Raw genomic sequence first — 20,136 nt, 5'->3', positions numbered from 1 at the left:
ATGTATACAGAATGAAAATGAAGCTAAATTGAGTGTCTATACTCAACTAGTATAGTTTACTGATGATGATAAACTGAAGGATGATAAAACTAATGATATAGGTCTCTGGTTAATATTTTTATTAATATTTCAGATTAATATATCAGTGGTATGTTTGTCAAAACTTCAGAAGATACTGAAAGGGATAGCAGATATATTGGATGACATTAGGATTCAAAAAGACCTCAATAGATTAGAGCAATGGACTTAATATGAAATTTAATAATGATATAGAGTCTTCTGCAAAACATTCATGCAACAAATATTTATTGAGTGTCTTTTATGCTGGGACACTTGTACTGGATACTGGGGATATAATGGTGAGCAAAACAGATGTTGGTACTGGATCTCATGGATCCCATTTAGTAGGAATAATAAACACTAATTTTTCTAAAGTGTTTGCTGTATGCATAGGATTGTGCTTCATGCTTTTTCTGCTTATCTCATTTAATCCATATAAAATGTTAGGTATTGTTGCTATTCTCATTTTATATAAGAATAAACTAAGACTCAGAGAAGTAAGGTAACTTGGATCAATGGTGAATCTAGGACTTGAACCCAGGGATATATGCATCTTGTGCTGCACTGAAATAGCAGCTGCTAGCCACATGTGGTTATATCAATTTAAATTAATTAAAAGTTAAAAAGACTCAAAATTCCTCAGTCACACTTGCCACTTTTCAAGGGCTCAGTAGCCACAGATATCGAGTAGACACCATATTTCACAGCACAGGTTATAAACATTTCCATCATCTCAGAAAGTCCTATTGGACACTGCTGTTCTAGAGTCTTCACTCCCCTCCCCTCCACACACCTAGATTTTACTATTAATATTTTACTATACTTACATTATCACGTATCTATCCATTGATTTGTCCATTAGTTCGTCTTATATTTTGTAAATTTCCAAGTTAGTTGCAGACAGTCTTTCTTAGGACAATTATAGGATATGGGAAGTCTGGTTTAATGGGATTGTCTACGACAAAAGCCAATGATATCTTAGACTTTTAATAACTTATGGTACTCAGAGGTCAATCCATCATTTCCTGTGCCAGTTAAACTGTATCTATGTTACTTTCCCTTTACTACCTGGCTTGGACCCTATTGTTGAACTCCTCAACTACAGTTCATCTAAACTTTTACATCCTGTGCTTTTTCTCTTGCCAGTCAGTGCTGTGGTCCACTTTTCCATGCTCCTTTACTTGGCGATGGATAAGTACTGCTGGAGGAAAATCATATTAATGTGCTCATTGGTGTCCCTGCAGCTGGTAAAGGGCATTTAATCTCCATTAAACTGTCAGTGCTTTTAATTTGCATTTCCCTCTGCAAATATTTTGAACGATCACTACATTTCAGTCTCTGAATTTCCTATCTAGTAGATGATTCTCAGCAGCTTATTTGTATTTTTCATTATAAAAATTAGGACTTTAGGCATGAACTCCCCAAATCCCTGTGCCCAATTTCTTTGACATCAGTATTTATTTTTCCTTCCAGTCTCCTGAGATGAGGTATCTTTTCTTTTTTTCAAAGCAACTCCATCAGCCCATGTACCTATTTCTTTTGGGATTTTGTTTCATTCATTTTCTTCTCCCTGTTCTCTTTTCCCCCTTTACTGCTCCCTGTCCCGTCCCCTTATACCCCTCCCTCCTCCTTTAGCTCTGTGGTTTTCAATTTTGTCTATACATTAGTGTCACTGAGGATATTTTTTAGAATACAGATACCTGGGCCCTACCCCCAAGGATTCTGATTTAATTATTCTGGGTGAGGTCCAAGCATTTGTAATTTTTAAAAGCTACTTCGGTTATTCTGATTGTAGCCAGCATTGAGAACCACTGCTTTAGTTACTGCCTAACCTTATTTCCTTCCCCTTTGAATAAGATTTCTTAAGGGGAGCCTATGTTTATTTTGTGTACTTTCTCATCTCTTATTATGCTTCTGCTACTATAGTCTGGCCCTTTTTTCACTAAAATCCCTGGTGACCTTCTATTCTGGTTACATACCCAGTGGATACTTTAAAATTTTTATTGTATGGGTCCAATTCACTGAATTCAATATTTTTGGTCTTTTTCTTCCCTCTAGAAATTCTCTACTTCTGTGACTTCCATGATAGTATATTTTCTTGACTTACCTATTTTCTGACTTCTCCTTCTTGTGGATAGTATTTCTAGATATTTGTTTTTCTAAGGTGTTTCCTTCATTTGGTTTTCTTCTTACCCTTCAACAAGGTTTCTTAACTTCGGGACTATTGACATTTTGGCTGGATAATTTTGTTCTGTAGGGCTCTCCTGTATGTTGTAGGATGTTTAGCAGCATCCCTGGCCTCTACCTACTACATGCAGTAATCAACCCCCCCTCCCCCAAAGTTATGACAACCAAAAATGTCTCCAGATATTGCCAGATGTTCCCCTGGGGGAGCAAAATTGTCTCTGGTTGAGAATACTGCTCTGTAAGCGTTTTCTGGCCATTATTAGGTTCTCTCACAGTTCTAATATTTACCTGTATACAAACACTCTCAAATCTATATTTCTTTTTGACCTTTCTCCCTAATTTAAGATTCGAATATATAACCTCTTCTTAGACATTTCTATTTGAATGTTCCATAGGTACTACACACTCACAAAAATGGAAACCAAACTCTTTTCTTCCAGACCTGATCCTTTTTCTTTATTTCTGATTTTGATTGGAAGTACCACTCTCTACCTAGGCATTAATCTAGAATCTTTTCTTTGTCTCATCCAGCTCATATACACATACAATCAAACATTAAGTCTTTCTGATTTTTTTTCCTATTTCTCAACTCCCATTTTGTCCAACCATTTTCCCCCTAGTTCATATCTACATCTTGTTTGCCTGCACTATTGCATTAGCCTCCTTCAAAGCTTTATCATTCTTTTTTTTTTTTTTTTTTTGCGGTAGGGGGCCTCTCACTGTTGTGGCCTCTCCCGTTGCGGAGCACAGGCTCCGGACGCACAGGCTCAGCGGCCATGGCTCACAGGCCTAGCCACTCTGCGGCATGTGGGATCTTCCCAGACTGGGGCACGAACCCGTGTCCCCTGCATCGGCAGGCGGATTCTCAACCACTGTGCCACCAGGGAAGCCCAGCTTTATCATTCTTAAATTTACTCCCATATTACCCTTGCAGGATTATCTGCCTCAATTTTCAGATCTGTATCACTTCCTGCCTGAAAATCCGTTGTCATGGGGTCTGTAACTTCATATACAAGGCCCTTTATGTAGAGGTTTTAAACTCTCCCGACCCCTGTAGCCTTGTTTCTGGTCACTTCTTGCTTTTTTTTTTATTCTACCAATACGAAACTTGTAGTTTTCTACATATGCCATGCTGTTTCATGCTTCTATTTGTTTTCTTAATCTGTTTTCTCTGGCAGAAGTACCTCTACTGCTTTTTTAACCCAATTAATCAGTCCTTCACTGAATTTAGGAAGCCTCCCATGACCGCCAGGACTGTATCAAATGCTCTTCTTTTGTGCTTCCCCAAAGCACCTTATGCATTCTTCTATGCATACTTCTAACTACACAAATTGAAGTTATTTTAATACTAGGTAGCATTCCTGAAGAATACATACTGTGCCAGGCTTGACATTCATTAGCCCATTTAATGTTCCCAGTAACCCTATGAGGTAGGTATTATTGAGGAAAATTGAGATTTTGCCTTATTAGAGCCTCTGTTAGTTATCTATTATTGCATAACAAATTACTCTAAAACTTGGTGACTTAAAAAGTAATAATCATGTATTCTCTGTCACAGTTTCTTTGGGTCAGTAATTTGGATAGGGTATGGGGAAATAGTTTGTCTTTGCTGTATGATGTCTGGGACCACAGCTAGAAGACTTAAAGCTTAAGACTTGACTGGAATTTGCAGGCTTATTTGCTTACATGTCTGGTGGTTAATGCTTGCTCATGGCTGGTGGTCTACTTCGTGCTGCCAGCTGGAAAACCCACACATGACCTTCCTTAGTTTTAAGAGTCAAGACATGTTTTTTGGGGGTTTTTGCAAGATGTCCATTAATTTGGATTTGTCTGGTTGTTTCTTCATTCAGATTAAATACCTGAGCAAGAATACAAAATAAATGATGTATCCTTCTCGGTGTATCACAACAGAGGGTGCACATGATGTCAGCTTGACCCATCATGGGTGATGTTAAGTCTGACCATTTGGTTAAGGCAGTGCCTGCCAAATTTTTCTTATAAAGGCGCCCTTTCTCTTTTGAAATTAATATATAATCTGAGGTGATACTCGGAGATTGAGTAAATATCTGGTTCTTTAATAGTTTTTTACCTAATGATATTAGACTCCATTGATGATTCTTGCCTGAATTATTACTATAATGGCTATACAATAATGATTTTCTATTTCTTTGATTCTTTCTACAGCTATTAGACAATCTGTTGTTAAAATTTTTTTTTCTCTCTCCCTGCCCTACCTTATCTGTCTACTTACTTATTTTAGCCCAGACTCATGCATTTTGTTTTAATCATTATTCATTTTGATGATCAAATAATCTCAGTTTGGCCAGAGAAATTGGATCTAAGCATTTTAGGTAGCAGCCCTTATTCACAGCCCTTAAATTAATAAGAGAGTTGGGACATCTAAGTAAAGTGATCATCTTGTGTTTCTCTGATTATTAGCTGATAATTTCTTGCCAGTTGGACAAATGGAGCTTCTGCTGCGTTTCCTTTAATGGAAATAAAATCTTTCAAGAAGATTTTTTTTTTAGTGTCAAATAAGAACAGGGAGATTTACCCTAATTTGTCAGTTCTACTGTATGAATGCTTAAAAACAATATGAATGCTGTTAGGCAGCCATATATCCTGTCTGCAATCTAATAGAGATGAAGGTGACTAACATTTACCAAATGCCTAGGATTTTTTAGGCACTAGGCTGTATACACTCTTCTCACAGAGCCGTTGAGCTGGGTCATGTACAGTTAAAGAAGACAGGGGTCAAATTTTAAACTGTTTTGCTCAAAAATTCCTTGCCAGACTAATAAAATATCAATGTGAAGATATTAGCTTGGATCAGTTCTCCTTGGTTGCTTTGCCTCTTTATACCGTAGGAAATTGTGGTCTGTTCTGCTACTACACTGTCTCTTTAACTGATAGTAAGAGTGGGAGAAAGACATGAGCTTCCTTTTCTCACATGTCCTTTACTGATAATCATATTACCTTAGTAACATGCAAGCAACAAATAACCTGATTTAATGATGGCTCAAACAAGCTTTTTTTTTCTTACATATAACAAGTCTGTAGGTAGGTCACAGCAAATTAGTTCAGTGCGTCAACCGTGTTAGGGTTGGATCTCTGTGATTCTCTTGGTCTTTCCCTCATGCTTACTGCCTTAGGACTTCAGGCAGGAAGAAAAGGGAAAGGAATAGCACCAGTTTATTTGTCCCATATTTTGAAGGAAAGGAAAATCTTTTTCACTGCTCCACTTCCACCTCTTTACTTCCTGCCTAGAAAATTCTATTCCCTGGGCACTTTGTCACATGCTCCCCACACCCAGCTGTAAAGAAAGCTAGGAGAGCATGGATTTAGCTTTTCTGTCCTTTGTAGTAGGAGGTGGCAAGGGAGAAAGCTGTTGAGAATGGATTTGGGGTCAGCCTGTCATTGTCTGCTAATTAGCTATTTTATTAGCTACTTCAGCTAATAGAATAAGTGCCATGTTATTTCATTATTTTATATTAAACAATGTTATAGCAATCTTCTGAAGATTTTAATCCTATTGCTTGTGAAATATATTAACCATGGGCACCCCTCCCCGACCCCTTTTTTGTGGATGTCATGAATTCAGTGATTTTGGCTGTAAATCAGTGTTTTCTGCGTTTTAGTCATTCAGGTACTGTATTGATGAATTTTTCCCTCTCTGTCATCATCATTATTATTATTTAATGTTTTCTTTAAATGGACCTACCTGTTTTTTTTACCTGTGTTACCAAACTCAGGTTCAGCTGCTTGCCTTTCAAAAGCCAATATTTGAGTGACCAGTGTTGGTAGGAAAGGAAAGGTTGCTTTATTTAGGAGGCTGGCAACCTGGGGAGAAGGCAGACTTGTGTCCAAAGGTCAACTCCCCTGCTTCTGATCAGGGGGCAAGAGCTTTGAAAGGGGAGTTTCAGGGGTGTATAGGCGGAGGGAGGGGGCTATGTGCAGAACAGCACAGTCAGCTCCAGCAGTCATCTTGAAGTTGGTCATGCAGTGACCTGATCAGCATCATCTTGATTGTTTTAAGTACAGTTCATCTTCAGTTCCAGGGTTGGTTTATTCCCATTTCCTTGAGGCCAGTTCTCAGAATTGTTAAGATGGAGCAGCTTATGTCATGGCTACAGTCTGGTCATCATGTAGTTAACTTCTTCCACCTGGTATGGGTTTCAGTATCTGCAAAACAGCTCAAAAGCTATGGCTCAGAATATTATCTGTAGACCTTGAAGAGGAACTAAAGGTCCTTGACTTTGTTTAACGACTAAACTACTGTTTGGTTTTGTTTGACTGCTTTCCTTTGCTTCTGTATTTTCCCATTTCTCTGATTAATTTTATTCTAAAGTTTTTCTAGAGACAAGAGACAGGCAGAGGGCATGGTGGGGTCTGTCCCAGGAAGGCCCCATAGGGTCCTTCTGTTACACTTATTTAGATGTTCTGTGAAAAGAAACTTCACAGTATTATCTGTGTAAACATTATTGACTGTATATCATTAGCTGTTTGTTTGGGTTTTTTTTTTTTCCACTTAAGTAGAGACTACTTCCTGCTGTAGGATCAGAAAATGCCAGATATTACATTTTCATTCTAAGCACACACTTAGGAAGAAAATAGCCAACCATTAGAGAGATGTGTAAAAATGGATTTTGCTGTGTTTATATGGAAAATAAAAAATCCAATTTACGTACCCGTTTATACCTGTTGTAGTTTTTTCTCACTGCTCCATGGGGGTAGGGACAATATCTAATTAGATATCATTATTATCTAATTTTCTTCACATAGCAGGATATTTTGTCAAACTTTCCATGTCATTACTTATAGACCTGCCAGCTCTGTTGCATTTAAACACACGAATAGAATTCCATCTTATGAATGTATGGTAATTAATTTAGGCAATTCCCTAATGATGAACACTGGAGAGCTTTTAGATTTTCTTCTTTCGTCATTATAAACTATAGTGCATTGAACACTCCTTCTTGTTTATATATTTTTGTATGTCTGTGAGAATCTATCTTTCCATATTTTAAATTCTTTTTTTCTCTGTACTTCATCTTGGATATTTTCTATTGACCCACCTTCAGTATCATTAGTCTTGTCTTCTGCTGTTTTTGATCTCCTGTTAAACCTATCAAATGAATTCCTTATTTCAGATATGATGTTTTTCATTTCTAAAATTTCAGTTTGATTGCTGTATGGATTCAGATTCTTTGGTGATATTCTCCATCTTTATTTGAACATACTAGTCATAGTTAATTTAAAGCCCTTTTTTGGTAACTTCAGTATCTGGATCATCTCTGGGTATTTTTTTTTTAACATCTTTTTTTTTTTTTTTCTTTTTGCGGTATGCGGGCCTCTCACTGCTGTGGCCTCTCCCGTTGCGGAGCACAGGCTCCGGACGCGCAGGCCCAGCGGCCATGGCTCACGGGCCCAGCCACCCCGCGGCATATGGGATCCTCCCAGACCGGGTCACGAACCCGTATCCCCTGCATCGGCAGGCGGACTCTCAACCACTGCGCCACCAGGGAGGCCCTTTTTTTAACATCTTTATTGGAGTATAATTGCTTTACAATAGTGTGTTAGTTTCTGCTTTATAACAAAGTGAATCAGCTATACATATACATATATCCCCATATCTCCTCCCTCTTGCGTCTCCCTCCCACCCTCCCTACCCCACCCCTCTAGGTGGTCACAAAGCACCCAGCTGATCTCCCTGTGCTATGTGGCTGCTTCCCACTAGCTATCTGTTTTACATTTGGTAGTGTATATATCTCCATGCCATTCTCTTCGTCCCAGCCTACCCTTCCCACTCCCCGTGTCCTCAAGTCCATTCTCTACGTCTTCGTCTTTATTCCTGTCCTGCCCCTAGGTTCTTCAGAACCATTTTTTTTTTAGATTCCATATATATGTGTTAGCATACGGTATTTGTTTTTCTCTTTCTGACTTACTTCACTCTGTATGACAGACTCTAGGTCCATCCACCTCACTACAAATAACTCAGTTTTGTTTCTTTTTATGGCTGAGTAATATTCCATTGTATATATGTGCCGCATCTTCTTTATCCATTCATCTGTCGATGGACACTTGGGTTGCTTCCATGTCCTGGCTATTGTAAATAGAGCTGCAATGAACATTGTGGTACATGGCTCTTTGAATTATGGTTTTCTCAGGGTATATGCCCAGTAGTGGGATTGCTGGGTCGTATGGTAGTTCTATTTTTAGTTTTTTAAGGAACCTCCATACTGTTCTCCATAGTGGCTGTATCAATTTACATTCCCACCAACAGTGCAAGAGGGTTCCCTTTTCTCCACACCCTCTTCAGCATTTATTGTTTGTAGATTTTTTGATGATGGCCATTCTGACTGGTGTGAGGTGATACCTCATTGTAGTTTTGATTTGCAACGAAGAGTAGCCACCACTCGCCACTCGCTGCAACTAGAGAAAGCCCGCGCACAGCAATGAAGACCCAATGCAGCCATAAATAAATAAATAAATAAATTAATTAATTAATTCAGTATATATTAAAACCAAGTTGGAAATACTTTGTGTAGAATGGAGTTAAGTTTAGGCTCAGTTAATTATAGACAGATATTCCCCAAGTGAAAGTCCAGGCAGGATGTTTAAAAATTATGCATGCTGGAGGACAGTTTCTTTTTGGTCTTGGCTTTCCTCCCATTTCTTGCAGGGTGGCTAGCACTGCTCTTTCCTTGCTACTAAATACGAATGGTACTCCCCCATTTACTGTAACTAGCAAAACCATCTCCTTGGATTCCTAAGTTGCTGTGTAGGGGCAATATTAAGAACCACAGATATAAATTAGATGTTCTTAGATGGATCTAGATGGTCAATCAGTATGTTATCTTCATCTGTCTCTCTCTTTGCTGGCATCATTATTAGATTTCTCTCCTGTGTAAAATGAAAGATAGCTAATTGTTGTTCCAAGTTTATAAGAACATTAGAGCATTCATCCCAGAGGATATGTGCATCTATCAACTCCCAGGGAGGATCTCTGGCTTGGCTTGTGTTTTGTGCCCACACGTCTGGTGGTGAGTGTACTATTCTTGTGTATTTTTTGAGTTAAGGGTCTGTCCCCTCTCATTTATTGAATAATCCATCTGATTGGAAATGTTACCTTTGTTTATACAGTTTCATATTCATCTCTATCTGGATTCTCTGTTATGGTCTGATCTTTATTTGTGTACTCCTGTGCCTATGTCTTACTGATTTACTTTCTATAATTTTATAGTATGATTTGATAGCTAGTAGTGAAAGTCCACTTCGTTATTGTTCCTTTGCAAAAATTTTTGGATGCTTCTCTTACATTTACTCTTTCAAATGAATTTTAAATGCAAATTTGTCAATCTCTGACCTCTCTCCCATCCCATTGAGATTGTGATTGGAAGTTCATTTGGGGAAGTTCATTTGGGGACTGTTCGTACTTTTTATAATATTGAAACTTCTCATCTAGGCCCATGGCTCATATCTCAATTTGTTTGGTTCTTTTTTTATGTTATTCAGTAAAGTTTTATGGTTTCACTTAATTTTAAACTGATTATTAGATAGATTGTTACCCAACCCCGTGCTACTTAATTGAATTCTGTTATTAGCTCTAATAGTTTTTCATTTTGTTCTCTAAGGTTTCTAGATTAGCAGATATATCAGTTGATTGATACAAATATTGATTGTATTTTTCCTCTATGTTTATGCCTCATTATTTTTTCTTATCTGTTGCATTGACTATATTATCAGAACAAAGTTGTCTAAGTGTAGCCATCTTTGTCTTCTTCCTGACTTAAATGAGAGTGAATTAGTGTTTCTTTATTAAGCATATTCACTTTTGGTTCCTAATATGGTTCCTATCACATTAAGAAAGGTTTATTTTATTCCTAATTTATTATGGGCTTTTAATTGAGGATGACTAGTGATTTTATCAAATGACCTTTGCAGTCCTATGAAAATGATCCTTATAGTTTTTCTCCTTTAAACAATTAATACATTTTATTAACTAATAGATTTTCTCACGTTGAACCAACAGTTTGAATTCAACAGGCTTCGAATAAAAACTACTTTGTCAAGGAGTGTTAATCTTTTAATACACTATTGGAGTTGATTTCTTCCTAATCTTTTTTAGGATTTTTGCATCGATTCATAAGGGAGCTGGTAATTTTCTTGTGTTATCTTTATCAAGTTTGGGTATCAGGGTTGTATTAGTTTGATAAAATGAACTGGGAAATCTTGCTTTGTTCTTAGGCTTGGGAATAGTTTAAATAAGGAATTATCTATTCCTTAAAGGTTTGGTAAAAGTTACCTTTAATTTCATCTGGACCTAGAATCTTTTGGGGGACCAGATCTGTTACAACCTTTTCAGTTACTTCTAGGGTTAATGGTCTAGGGTGGAATTTCATTCATTTTTGTATTCCCAGCTTCTAGGTAGTGTCTGTTTTATAGTGGACATTGTATATATTTGTGTTGAATGAATGGTTAATTTTAATTTTGTTGCTAAGAGGTATGTATGGAACATATGAATTAGTAGTTATAATAGCTAAGAGTTTGTGACAGGTACTAGTCTGAGTGCTTTTCAGGTATTTGTTTAATCTTCACTATAACTCTCTGGAGAAGTTACTGTGAATATCTCCATTCTACAGTAGAAACTGAGGCACAGAGAGGTTAGGTAAATTGCCTAAGGGTATGAAGCCAGTTAAATATTGGAGCCAGGATATGGCAAAAATGATGATATTTGTATTTGGTGGGATTATGAATGTTTCAAAATAATTGAAAAAAATTTAACAGTATCTTATAGTCTTCCCAATTAAAAAAAAAAAGAATTAAGCATTTTCCTAACTTTCTCAGAAATTTTTCTTCCAAGGGACACATACCAGTGTGTCAGTAAGTAGAACTTGGGAAGTTTTAAATTCAGTTTATTTTCTCTTTTCTTTCACGTAAGTGTAAATGGAACGCAACACATCTTTGGGGCATATTACTACTCTGCCTGATTAGCAGGTCTACTCAGATTGTTCTACATGATTGTTATTACTTTACAGTAGTTGTCATTATAATGTCACCCAATGTTTTGAAAACACTTTACAATTTTGTATTTTATCGGTTTTTTTAATTGATTAAATTCTGGCTTGGCTTCTTCCTGATAACAGTTTGTCCTGTTGATTTGAGAAGTAGTATAACTTTTTATCCTCCTCGTCAGGTTCTCAGCTAGTGGTTTCCATGGGCTACATCTCAGGCTTCTGATCATTCCACCCATTTTACTGTAGACAGAGTACTTTGTCATTTAAGAAATCAGATGTCAGGGATTAGCCTTTGTGGGATTATTAATGTGCTCCTCACACCAATTTAAGGAGCTCTCCTGAAATGAGATGTATTTTCTTTGGCTTTTTCATTGACATGAGTGAAGCCTTTTTTTGCTCATATAAGGAAGGGTAAGTCTTCAATTGTTCATCCGTTCTGCAAATATTTATTGAGTGTGCCTAAAGTCCTCTAATTTGCAGCTTTCAAATGATAGTTTATCTGGGTGTAATCAGGTCATCTTATCTAACCTTAAATAATTATCTGACCTGTGCCAGAAGAGTAATTTATTAATTTACAACTCAGGGAATTCTACTTCAGTGACTGGAAAACTCATTTCTGCTTATTAGCTTAATAATGTCTTTGAATTTCCTAGATATCAAGAAATCAAAAGCAATCAGATGGTTGCTTGGTGTGTATAGAGTCAGCAAAGGAAATTACATAGTCTTTTGGAGAAATTTCATTTGGATTGTGATAAGCCTAAGGAATTATTCATATTTCATCTTTTTTTAAAAAATTAATTTTATTTTTGGCTGCATTGGGTCTTCATTGCTGTGCGCAGGCTTTCTTTAGTTGTGGCGAGCAGGGGCTACTCTTTGTTGTGGTACGCAGGCTTCTCATTGTGGTGGCTTGTCTTGTTGCGGAGCATGGGCTCTAGGTGCGCGGGCTTCAGTAGTTGTGGCACGTGGGCTCAATGGTTGTGGCTCATGGGCTCTAGAGCTCAAGCTCAGTAGTTGTGGCACATGGGCTTAGCTTCCTGGACCAGGGCTCGAACTCGTGTTCCCTGCATTGGCAGGTGGATTCTTAACCACTGCACCACCAGGGAAGTCCTCATATTTCATCTTAACGATTTTATTTTTAGGATGGAAAAGTATTTATGTTTGTCATTTGTTCCTTTTCTTTGTATTAGATCAACACTAATACATTCATACTTTCCTGGCTTCATAGAGATTACCACCCTTTAGTTTGCACTTATTACATTAAAACCTATCTTTTATTTCAGTGTGGTACCCTTTTTTTTTTTTTTTTTTTGCGGTACGCGGGCCTCTCACTGTTGTGGCCTCTCCCATTGTGGAGCACAGGCTCCGGACGCACAGGCTCAGCGGCCATGGCTCACGGGCCCAGCCGCTCTGCTGCATGTGGGATCTTCCTGGACCGGGGCACGAACCCATGTCCCCTGCATCGCCAGGTGGACTCTCAACTACTGTGCCACCACGGAAGCCCATCAGTGTGGTACTCTTAACATTTAAGGTTTCCTTCCTTAAGAATATGTTTTCCTGAAGTTAACCCTAGGTTCTGGGACTTAACATTTTCTGACCACTAATCACAACTCAGATTTTGAGAAATGACTTCGTTTCGGTTGTTAACTTTTTTTGTTGCTATTTAAAAGTAATAGGTTTGTTTTGGGTTTTGGCATGGATTAAAAAAACAACATTACCCAGAAATAGCCACAGTTATTATACCTTGATACATAATTATGTAGACCTTTTCCCATATATATATGAGATATCTACATCTATATAATTGAAATGGAATCATACTATACCTATTTTTTTTTTTTTTTTGCGGTATGCGGGCCTCTCACTGTTGTGGCCTCTCCCGTTGCGGAGCACAGGCTCCGGATGCGCAGGCCCAGCGGCCATGGCTCACGGGCCCAGCCGCTCCGCGGCATATGGGATCCTCCCAGACCGGGGCACGAACCCGTATCCCCTGCATCGGCAGGCGGACTCTCAACCACTGCGCCACCAGGGAGGCCCTATACCTATTTTATAATCTCCTTTTTTTATCTTAATAGATTGTATATGTCTTTCAGTGTCCATCTGATTGGGCCCCATCTTGGGGTCTCTTAAGTCATTCAATAAACATTCGTGTACTACTCTGCCAGGTGCTATTCAGGATGTTGGGCATACAGTAGTGAACAAAACAGTAAAAAATGATTGCCCTTGTGGAATTTACGTAGTAATGGGGGATGACAGACAAGCAAAATAAATTAAATCGATAGAGCATTAAGCAGTAGTAAATGCTATGGGGAAAAAAAGGCAGGGAAGGGAGTTAGGGAGTGTGGGAGAAGTGATGTTTCAAAGAGTATAGTCAACAAAGGCCTTGTTGAGAAGGTTTTTGAATAGACATAAAGGGAGTGAGGGAATGAGCCAAGAATGTGCCAACAAGGAGAGTCTAGTGTGGAGCAGAGTAAGAGAGGGGAATAGTAGGAGATGAGGTCACAGAGCAGTTGTTGGGGCTGGGGCTGGGTAGCTGAGTATGAGATCATGTAGAGACTGGTCGCCTGTTATACAGGCTTTTATTCTGAGTGTAGTGGAAATCCAGTAGGAAGTTTAGGGCAGAAGAATGACATGGTCTAACTTATGTCTTAAAATGATCATTCTAACTGCTGTGTTGATAATAGAATGGCCAGGGGTATGTGTGTGTACAAGAGGCACAGGGGCAAAGACAGAAGCAGAGAAACCATTTAAGAGGCTGTTGCATTAATCTAAGTTAGAGATACTAGTGGCTTGGATGAGGGTTAGTGCAAAAAAATGGTTGGATTCTAGATAAAGTTTGATAATGGGCATGATAGGATTTGCTGGCAGATTGGATATGAGGTATAGCAGAAAGAAGAGTTAAGGATGACAAAAAGGTTTTTGGTCTGAGCAACTAGAAAAATGGAGCCACCATCAGCTGAAATGTGGAATACTAGGGGGAACAGGTTTGGGGGAGAAGATCTAAGAGTTCAGTTTTGGACATAACAAGGTTGAGGTGCTTATTACACATTCAAGTGGTGATGTTGAGTAGGCAGAGGTCTTGGCTAGAGATAAAATCTGGAAGCTGTTGCCTCTTTATGATACTTAAAATTATAAAACTGGATGAAATTGCCAAAAGAGTCAAGATAGAAAATAGAAGAGCTCAGAGAATTGAGCTCTGGGCCCTCATTGATTAGAAATTTGGAAGATAGGAGGAATAAGTAGAGGAGTCTGAGAAGGGAGCTAGGAGGAAAACCTAGAGAGATTCCAGCTTTGGAGACTACGTGAATACTCTTATCTGGTCTTAGCATACCCCTCCAGACCCTGTGGATTGCTTTTTCTCTTCTGTGGGTCGCTAAAATTAAATGCATACACCTCTTCCCCTACGCCTTTTAGCTACCTTGTACTTTAACAAGAAAAAGTTTTTGTTTAAAAAAAAAATTCAGTGTAAATACTGTGTATATCAAGTGAAGATAATCTCCTAACAACAGCTCATACACTTACTGGGGTCACCCTGAGCAGTTCTCTCTGTCACTGCTGAGGTGGAACCAACATCTCACTTCCAGAGGGTAAGCAGCCGATAAAGGGGAAATCAGCGGCTGATCCATTGAGGTGTCCCTGGCAATTCCAAGTATTTGTATAGGGTCAGCTTTAGAACTTCAGGGAACTAGGCTCTCTCTCAAACTTGATTATTACCATTTACTTATTGGTTAGTTCAAGCATGTGATAAACTGTTCTTCTAATTAGTCATCCCTCAGTATCCATCGGGAGCATTGGTTTCAGGACCCCCCCCCCCACCGTGGATACCAAAATCTGAGGATTCTCACCCCTGATATAAAATGGTGTAGTATTTGCAAATAACCTATGTACATCCTCCTGTCTACTTTAAATCATCTTTAGAGTACTTGTAACACTTAATACAATGCTATGTAAATAGTTATAAATACAGTGTAAATGCTATATAAATAGTTGGTGGTGCACGGCAAATTTAAGTTCTGCTTTTTGGAACTTTCTGGAGTTTTTTCCCCCCCCGATATTTTCAATCCTTGGTTGGTTAAGTTCGTAGATGCAGAACCGGTGGATACAGAGGGCCAGCTGTACAGCATACCCCATTTTATTGCACTTCACTTTATTGCACCTAGCAGATAGTGCGTTTTTTACAAATTGAAGGTTTGTGGCAACCCTGCGTCTAGAAAGTCTGTCGGTGCCATTTTTCCAACTTCATTTGCTCACTTCATGTCTCTGTGTCACATTTTCATAATTCTTGTAATATTTTAAACTTTTTCATTATTGTATTTGTTATGGTGAGCTGTGCTCAGTGATCTTTGATGTTACTACTACAACTTGCTGAAGGTTCAGATGATGGTTAGCATTTTTAGCAATAAAGTATTTTTAAATTAAGGTTATGTACAATGTTTTAGACATAATGCTATTGCACACTTAGTAGACTACAGTATAGTGTAAACATAACTTTTATATGCACTGGGAAACCAAAAAATTTGTTTATTGCAGTGGTCTGGAACCAAACCTGTGATATTTCTGAGGTGTGTCTGTACTAGCAAGCAGGGAGGGTGTATTAGTTACTTATTGCTGTGTAAACAGGTTATCTCAGAATTTAGCAGCTTATAATAACAGACATTTATCATCTCACAGTTTCTGAGGGTCAGGAATTTGGGAGCAGCTTAGCTAGGTGTTTTTAGTAAAGGTTTTCATGAGGTTATAGTCAAAATGTCTGCTGTAGCTGCAGTCAGCTGAACCCTAAACTGGGGCTGGAAGATCCACTTCCAAGATGGGTCAACTAACATTGCTGTTGGCAGGACGCCTCAGTTCCTCACTGTGTGGACTTCTCCATAGGACTTCTTCGGTGTCTTCATGACTTGGCAGCTGGCTTCCCCTAGAGTAAGTGATCCAAGAGAGAGAAAGGAAGAAGGGAAAAACCGTAAAGCCTTTTTATATCCTGATCTTGGAAGCCAAACACTGTCCTTCCAGCCATACTTTATCTATAAGAAGTGAGTCACTAAGTCCAGTCCACATTCAAGGGGAGGAGAATTAAGCTCTGTCTCTTAAAGGGGAGGATTATTAAAGAATTTGTGGACATATTTGAAAACTACTACAGTTTAACGTTTGGCCAGAAATTACTTACATTTCTCCCATGTGCAAAATACATTCACCTCCTCCCAAGACCCACCAAAAGTCTTGTCCCTGTACAGCATCAACTTGAAATTCAGGTGGTTGTCATTTACTTAAGTCCAAGTGTGGATGAGGCTCTTTGCATGTAGTTCCTCAGACATAATTCCTTTTGATCTATAAACCAAAGAGGCAAGTTTTCTACCCCTCATATATACCCAACATATAGTGATGGGACAGGTGTATAATAAACAGGTATAGAGCTTCCTGTTTAAAAAGGGAGAAGATGAAAGGCACAAAGAAGTCACTGATTCGTAGCAATTTTAATGTTTGTCTGGATAAGTGTTGGACCTTCCTTGATTAGGACTTAGTTCTACTTCTACCCAGGAATGCTTCTCTGTAGCTCTTGTTTCCTCCTTCCTGGCTCTTGATTCTACCCTATGAGTCATTCTTTTCCATAAAAAGTAGTCCAGATTTGCAACTTCGTAGTTTTCTTAGCCTGCTTTTTGCCAGTAGAATTTTGAGGGCCCAAAGGGTCTCTTTTCATTTTGTACTGCCTCTGTACCTTTCAGTTTAAGCTGGCAGTGTTTCTTTTTACTATTAGTGAGATTCATACCATTAACAAAAGTTATACCCACAAATCTTTTTATATAATCTCTTTTTTACCTTGGGCTTCTTCTGGGATTGCTGAAGGACAATACTTGTAGTGGGATAGAATTATATCCCCCCCACCCCCAAAGAAATGTTCAAGTCATAACTTCCAGTACCTGTGAATGTGACCATATTTGGAAATAAGATCTTTATACATGTAATCAAAATAAGGTGAGATCATATCGGGTTAGAGTGGGCCCTAATCCAATGGTGTTTTTATAAGAAGAGAGAAATTTGGACACAGAAGACACAGAGAAGAAAGTCGTATGACGACCGAGGCAGAGATTGGAATAATGTGTCTCCAAGCTAAGAAACAGCAAGGATTGCTGGAAACCACCAGAAGCTGGGAGAGAGGCATGGAATAGATTCTCTCGTAGAGACTCCAGAAGGAACTAACCCTAATAGCATCTCAGTTTCAGATTTCTGACTTCCAAAACTGTGAGAGAATAAATTCCTCTTGTTTTAAGCTACCCAGTTTGTGGGAATTTGTTAAGGCAGCCCTAGGAAACTAATACAACACACTTAAGCTTCTTAGAAGCTCAGTTGTTTAATTGAATAGCTCTCTAGGCACTATGTGAACTTTCTGAGGTCTTTTTTTTAAAATTTATTTATTTTTGGCTGAATTGGGTCTTCATTGCTGCGCACGGGCTTTCTCTAGTTGCGGCAAGTGGGGGCTACTCTTCGTTGCCATGTGCAGGCTTCTCAGTGCGGTGGCTTCTCTTGTTGTGGAGCACAGGCTCTAGGCACATGGGCTTCAGTAGTCGTGGCATGCAGGCTCAGTAGTTGTGGCTTGCGGTCTCTAGAGCACAGGCTCAGTGGTTGTGGCACACGGGCTTAGTTGCTCCGCAGCATGTGGGATCTTCCCAGACCAGGGTTCGAACCCGTGTCCCCTGCATTGGCAGGCGGATTCTCAACGACTGCACCACCAGGGAAGCTCCTCTTTCTGAGGTCTTAACAAAGAATTTTTATAGCCACACTCTTGGCTTCCTCTTTAACCATTTTCTTGGCAATGCCCATGATTTGATCTTTGCTCAGAAACCATTTCTTTCTTTTTTTTTTAAGCTATTTCTTAATTTTAGTATCATTTGCCATCTGGAGAGGCCAGAAATTTTCAGAATTATCTAGTCTTAACTCCTTTTTAACTATTCTTCCTTTAATTTATTCCTCTTCTCTTGCATTTTAATACAGCAAGAAGAAGTCAAAAGGAACCTTCAACACCCCTGTCTGGAAATCTTGTTAGCTACATTATCACCCCATTCATGAGCCACAGCTTCCACTTTCCATGTTATATCAGGCAACAGCTTTTCCCACTACATACATAACAAGGATCCCTTTCCCTCCCATTTCCAAAAACATTTTTCTCACTTTCCCTTAAGTACTCACCCATAACTTCCTCAAAAGCCATCATGCTTCTACAATTTCTTAAAGGCTCTTCAAACTTTTACTCACACTCTCCTCAAAGTCCTTCCAACTCTGCCCTCTGCTGAGTTCCAAAGCTACTCCCGCATTTTAGGTTTTTGTTACAGCAGTACTCACTTCTAGGTATCAAAATCTGTATTAGTTATCTATTGCTGTATAACAAATTATCCCAGAGCTTAGAGGCTTAAACAACAGATATTTATTATCTCATAGGTTCACTGGGCCAGGAATCTGGGAGCAGCTTAGCTGGGTGGTTCTGGCCCAGGGTCTCATGAGCTTACAGTCAAGACATTGGCCATTGCTGTAGTTATCTGAAGAATCAACTGGGAGTTACTCAAAGTCTGGCAAGTTTGTTCTCGCTCTTGTCAGGAGGCCTCAGTTCTTTATCATGTGGGCCTTTGCACAGGACTGCTTGATATGGCACTGTCCCAGAGAAAGTAATCCAAGAGAGGCTGCAAGGAGGAAGCCACAGTGCCTTTTATGAACTAGCCTTGGAAGTCAGTTATCCCACCATATTCTATTGTTAAGAAGTAAGTCACAGTATGGTACTGGCATAAAAACAGACACCTAAATCAATGGAATAGAATAGAGGGTCCAGAAATAAACCTTTGCATATATGGTCGATTAATTTATGACAAAGGAGCCAAGAATATACAGTGAGAAAGGACAGTCTCTTTAATAAACGGTGTTGGAAAAACTGGACAGCCACAGGTAAAAGAATGAAACTGGACCACTGTCTTACACTATACACAAAAATTAACTCAGAATGGATTAAAGACTTGAACATAAGACCTGAAACCATAAAATCCCTAGAAGAAAACAGGCAGTAAACTCTAAGACGTCAGTCTTGGTCATGATTTTTTTGGATGACTCCAAAAACAGAGGCAACAAAAGTAAAAATGAACAAGTGGGACTACATCAAACTATAAAAAGCTTCTGCATGGCGAAGGAAATCAACAAAATGAAAAGGAAACCTACTGAATGGGAGGAGATATTTGCAAATGATGTATCCAACAAGCGGTTAATATCCAAAATATACAAAGAACTCATGCAACTCAACAACAACAAAAACAAACAACCCAGTTTTAAAATGTGCAGAAGACTTCAATAGACATTTTTCCAAAGAAGACCTACAGTTGGCCAACAGGCACATGAAAAAATGCTCAACATCACTAATCATCAGAGAAATATAAATCAAAACCACAATGAGATATCACCTCATACCTGTTAGAATGGCTGTTATCAAAAAGGTAAGAAATAACAAGTGTTGATGAGGATGTGGAGAAAAGGGAATGAACCCTTGTACACTGTTGGTAGGAATGTAAATTGGTGTAGCCACTATGGAAAACAACATGGAGGTTCCTCAAAAAATTAAAAATAGAACTACCTTATGATCCAGCAATTCCACTTCTGGGTGTTCATCTGAAGAAAACAAAAACACAAATTTGAAAAGATATATGCATCCCCCTGTTCATTGCAGCATTGTTTACCATAGCCAAGACATGGAAACAACCTAAGGGTCCACTGATGGATGAATGGATGAAGAAATTGTGGTACATATATATAGTGGAATGTTATTCAGCCGTGAAAAAGAATGAAATATTGCCATTTGCAACAACGTGGATGGACCTTGAGGGCATTATGCTAAGTGAAATAGATG

General features: G+C 38.7%; 1 protein-coding gene across 2 annotated transcripts in view; it reads left to right on the top strand.

Moving 5' to 3' along the window:
* Positions 1 to 20,136, top strand: part of RNF115 (ring finger protein 115) — a 59,571-nt gene that overhangs the window by 30,724 nt on the left and 8,711 nt on the right. The gene's annotated exons all lie outside the window — the stretch shown is intronic.

Source organism: Mesoplodon mirus, assembly GCF_964341445.2.
Source record: "Mesoplodon mirus genome assembly, chromosome: 3".
NCBI classification, from domain to species: Eukaryota; Metazoa; Chordata; class Mammalia; order Artiodactyla; family Ziphiidae; genus Mesoplodon; species Mesoplodon mirus.
This window is presented reverse-complemented; position numbering and strand designations above follow the sequence as displayed.